Raw genomic sequence first — 6129 nt, 5'->3', positions numbered from 1 at the left:
CTTGGAAACTATACGAGATGGTCGATGGATTTATAAAAAAAAATTGATCACCCTCACTTTTATAACGTATATTAAGGTCGGTAAATAAAATCGATGAGGTGTAATTCATCCTGGATATTAATCGGAAAAATTTTTATTATCTTTAATAATTTTAGCAAAAATAATTTGACATTAATGAAACGCGTGAAAATAGAAAACATATCTTATATATGTATAAAATGATTTTAAATAACCAATGCAGTTATTTATTTATATGTCTATCTATCTTAACGTTTCGTGCACAATCAATTTTACATGATTTGTACATCGTGCCATGCGTTGGAACTAAAATACTTTCCGTCATTATTCTTTCAGTGATTAAAACTAATTTGCTGAAGCCCTGGGACAAAATGAGAATGATCATATTGTAGCTCACTCTAATTATGAGATATTCTATAACTTCTTTATTTCATAATTCTTTTTCCATAAATTATAAAATTAAGAGTATATTATAAATTGGAAATCCTTTTTACGTTTATATAATGGATCTTTATTCTAAAGATATTCATTAAGAAATATTTTTAATATTAAAAATAATTATCGATTATTCACGCGGCATGATTGTTATAGGTGTAAAATCAAATGGGTAATTATTTAGATTAGCTAAATACCGATTTTAAATCTGAATACTTCAGTACCGATTTTAAATCTGAATATTTACCATAAAATGAGTTGCATAAAGATTAAGAAACTACAAACATTATTATTATTATTATTATTATTATTATTATTATTATTATTATTATGAAAACGGCCTAACGTACAAAATACGAAACAAAGATAAAATATGATTTATTTAACAAAGTTTTCAATTTAATAAAATTATTTCATAAAATTAATATTTTATACAGTTATTAATAATTGTTTCATTAATAAATATTTCATGATCAAAGTGTACAATATAACAATGTTTAACTGTGTGATAAAAAATTTAAATAATAAAAACTTTGAAATTTAAGTAATAACAATTTTAATTTCTACAAAATAAAAAGAAAAAAAGATATAATATTAAACAAGGACAGACGCGCAAAGCGCTCAAATGTCGTGTTTACGTTCATAAATAAACAGTATGAATAATTATAATCCGCGATTATACATTTAACCATCAAACTGTTTTGACCTTAACTGTGGTCATCCTCAGTGATATTTTAACAAATATTGAAATTATGAAAACAATTATTGCAGAAAAAGTATACACCAAATTAAATAGATAATGCATTTTGCATTAAATATAACATGCATCTTACATATTTTTATATATGACCGCTTTATAAGAAATACTAATTTAATATGTCATTATTATTAGTATACGATTACTAATTCATCATCAAAATGTCAATTTTGATATCTCTGGTATTGCAATCACTATAATACAGATGCGATTTTCAGTTTCTTAAGTAAAAACATAAAAAAGCCACAAGAATAAAATCGTAATAAATAGCTGTTACAATTTGCCTGGTGCGTTTGGTGACATTTGTGAAGACATTATCATTGTTACCCACTACGAATGATTCACGCCGTCCCTTTCGGTCGTTCGCAAAAGCGAGCGACTAGTGTCGCACGAGTTCCTCTTAACAGGAACGAAGAACGTAACGCGGAAAAGCGAACGGCATATCCCGGCACCCCGTGGCTGTTTGACTTAATTTTATGAGGGGTCGCTCGGAACGACAAGGGCAGCATCGGAAGGGTAGAATGCGCGGTAAGCGACGATGGCGCGATTTAGTGGATAAAAATTATTCGTTTAAAGTTAAGAGGAAAGCTATAAAAGTGCAGTTAAAAGTAGACTTTCCAGAGGAGCACGTAGATTCTCTTCTCGCGTGATTATAACTATAATTGAGTAAATAATCGCGTCTTAGGCACGGAAATTTCAAGAAATTAAAGTGCCGACTTTTATACTGTACATAATTTTCAGCACGTCCCCTCTGAAGAGATTTGACTTTATTTTAATTGCAATAAGAGATGCAACGCTGGCAAAATCGTTTCAACAAACGCAATATAGCAGATAAGTCATATTAAACTAATATTATTATTTACTTTATTAATTTAGAGTTAAAGACTGACTAAAGGCAAAAAACATTTTTTACCTAAAAATATAGTTACAATTATTTTTCGTTATACCATCGGAATACATAATGTACAGTGTTATTTAAGGAAAGTGTTCAATTATAAAAATATCGATTTCACCGCAAATAATTGGATGTTGCAGGACCTAATTTTATTTTACATAAACCGAAAAAGCATGTGAAGAATCCAGAAAGTTTTCTTTTAAGATTTACTATCAAAATTTTAGTAATCATAGCACAACATGGACTTTAAAAAATTTATTATCCTTTCAATAAAATTTAATAAAATTTTCATAAAATGTTAATAAAATTTAATCAAACTATTTTATTATATAAAATAGTGTGATTATCTATACAGCACAAAAAAGTTGCAGAAATGTTGCACATATTAAATTATTTTATTGCAACACTGTAACATTGTAAAAATGTTGTGAAACATTGTTTTAATATTACGGCAATAATAAAGTATCCACATTTAAAAATATTTTAATACAATATTGCGCATCATTATAATAAAATATATATTTAATCTATATAGTAAAAGAAGATTACGGGAACATTACAGAAATATTTCATTGTAACATTGCAAAAACTATGCAAATTCTTACTACAATGAAATATTTCTGCAATGTTTCTGTAATTTTTATGTCTTGTATGAATCAAATATAAGTTGTAATACGCGCTACAATATTGTATTGAAATATTTTTAAAAATGGACATTTTGGCATTATTGCAATGTTACAGCAATGTTTCGCAAAATTTTACAATATTATAACTCTAGGTGTAATATATTGCAGCAACGGTAAAATGTCCGCTATTAAAAATATTCCAATATTGCAGCAATATTACAATAAAATATATAATATAATTTAACAATACTTTGTAACGTCATGACAATTAAGGTATTTTTTAATTGAACGAACAATCTATGGAATATATAGAGGAAAAGAAGGTATTATGACTACTGTCAACAATATGGCTACCCCTATTATTTCCGTTATTAGGTGACGTAGTTTATATAATAATTGTTTATGGAGTTATTCGTTTAGTAGCCCGCCGTTTTTTTGTGATGCTAATCTGCCAATACATAATGACTGGCAATTGTTATAAGGCATTTTTACTTTTGAGCACTTCTAAACTTTTTCAAGGTACACTTTTAACCTTTAATTACATATATTTCCTCATTATTCTTAAACTTGAGTGTATTATCACACGAAGGTACATACACTTAAGTGTTTTTTTGTTATTTAACTTTTTATTCGACCATATACATTTCAAGTTATACAAAGTTAAATTAATAACATGGAATTTTGTTAATATGGTTTTTTAAACAAAATTTTTATATCGAAATATTTTTTTGTTTAATAAATCAATTGTCATTCTAAAGAACGGTGTTTAGAAATACTAGAGACATCATTTTATGTTTGTTGTTTAATGTTAAACAGAGATAAAATGATATTTTTAATGAAATTTCTAATGGTATTTCTAAAGGTTTTGAACGCAGGAAAATTCTAAACGATGGAAAATTAAAAATATATAATTTTGTAACAATGTACTGTGCTTTTTTTAGAATAAACTAATTCTTTAAAATTATTTTTATGGATAGCCATATTACAACCACTTTTTTTCATCCACCGATTATGAAGTGCATCAGATTTTTATAAATTACGTCCTAAATAATAAATATTTCATTATTTTGAGTCTAGAATCTGTCGAACAACACTCTGATGAATGTAATCGTTCAAGTTTCAATAGAAAATATGAATAGAAAATATGAATAAACAAAGTTATTCAATAAAATGAAAGTGGGTGCCATATTACCCTCTTTTCCTCTACAAGTGCCAAAAGTTAAGATATTATATAAATAAATTTGTATGTGCGTGGACGCACGTATGCTTTTGTATGTGTGCGTGCGCATGCGCGCGCGCACGCATAAAATAATTAATAACGTATTTTATTTTAGATGTTCCTTTTTAATGAAGAAATGCAATATCTTGAAAAAAGGCAATATTTTAGAAAAATATGTTGTAGACGTAAGTTGTATAGTCTGAAGAGAAACAAATGATGACAAAATTTTTTTCGTAAAAGTCTATTTTTTTAAGATTATATAAAAAATCATCGCAATTTAAAATAAAATTATATGATTTTTTAAATAAAATTTCTCTAATTTTTCTGTATATAAAAATAATACAGTAGATTTATTGAAAAATTAATAATTTATAAAATATTTTATATTTTATATCGAAATATTAAAGATAAAGCTAAATGTAAAATATCTTGCAAACTTTATTGTGATAAAATTTTTAATTATTTTGCATATAAAAGTATTAAGATGAATTTTTTGAAAAATCAATAGTTTGCCAAATATTTTTTTTTTTTCATTTTTTTTACATTTTATTATAAAATATTTCGTAAATTATTGATCTCTCGATAAATTTACCTTACTATTTTTATATGCAGAATAATTGTAAAGAAATCATATAAAGTAAAAGAAATTATATAATTTTATTTTTAAAAACGACGATTATTTTTATATAAGGGAGACCGGGGCTATTCAGAACACTTTTCTTCTTTTGCGTCTCCTAAGTCTTGTGTTCATTAAAAAAAAATTGGACTGTTTGAAAGGTTGAAACTTTCCCTTCACAATGGCTTTATAGATAGAAGACGGAAATGTATTAGTTTTGAACTGCATATAAATATGTCGATTAGTGTAAAGTGTTTCGAATATCACCAAGCCCGGAGTAATTCAAAGCTAGTTTGGGAATATTCTGAAATTTATGTTTTAAGACAAAAAAAATGTAAAAAAAACTATTGTTAAGTCTTTGTTTTATTCAGAAAAAGATATATAGTATTATGAAGAAATGTTACATACAATAAAAAAGTACAAACGCATGCTTTAGCGTTTTCGGAATAAGTCAAGAACTATTCGTATTTTGTGTAATTACATCTGTTGAGTATTAAATTGTGTATTTTGGTAGAACAAGCAAATATGAAAGACAAAAGTCCGAACGGCGATTCGACGTTTGGTGTTTCGAATAGCCTCGACGTCAACTATGCGCATTATGCGATCTACAAAAATAAACATCACACAGCAAAAAGTAAACACGACATGTTTCAAATACATTCAACCGGACATGATACATTCAAAGTTTTCAGAAAGAATCTTATATATCTTATTTAAATTTCAAAGAAATACTGACTGTCAGAAATTACTTCGACTGTCGCAAAACATATTTTTCACTGCTATTACTTCTATATGACGCCGTTGCCAACTTTTTTAACAGTGTTGTTACATTAGGACGCGTTTACAGTATTTAAAATAAATTTTTAACATGTACCCATAAAAAGATATTTCTATTTTTCGAATTGCCCGTCTTTCGAATAGGCCCGGTCTCCCCTAATCTTAAAAACTATTTTTTTTTATTTTATTATTATCTTCCTTCAGACTATACAACTTTCATTTGACCTGTCCAAAATCAGGCCCGCAAACTAAAGTACTCCATTTCATCGCTTTAGTAAAACGATACAGAGATTAAACAAAAAGAATAGACTCTAGAATTTTGAATTCAGATAGAACTGATAGCGTCTATCCTTTTTTATTTAAAAGTTGTTTAAAAACCTCCACTTTTATACCTCACTCTATCAAAGTGAGGGAAAGGTGGAGGCACTTTAGCTCGAGCCTAATTTTGGACAGGCCTGGTCTAAAACGTTTTTTTATAAAAGCTGCTTTTTTATAAATTTTTATTGTTTTCATTAAAATGAAACACCTAGTATAATATATAGTATTACACAAAATATGTATTATAATATCTGTTAACATATTATTAATAGCACAATTAAAAATTTACATTTTTAATTGTTTACTTTTTCATTTTTATTATTTGTGTACATGTCCTACACAGACATGGTTCATGATTTAAATAATGTTGTAATTCTTAGAATGCCTCAGAATCACATTAAAATATAATATTAAAACTTTACTGTACATGCAAAATTATAAAATTGAATTGTATTCTAATTTGAAAGG

Source organism: Solenopsis invicta, chromosome 2 (assembly GCF_016802725.1).
Source record: "Solenopsis invicta isolate M01_SB chromosome 2, UNIL_Sinv_3.0, whole genome shotgun sequence".
NCBI classification, from domain to species: Eukaryota; Metazoa; Arthropoda; class Insecta; order Hymenoptera; family Formicidae; genus Solenopsis; species Solenopsis invicta.
This window is presented reverse-complemented; position numbering follows the sequence as displayed.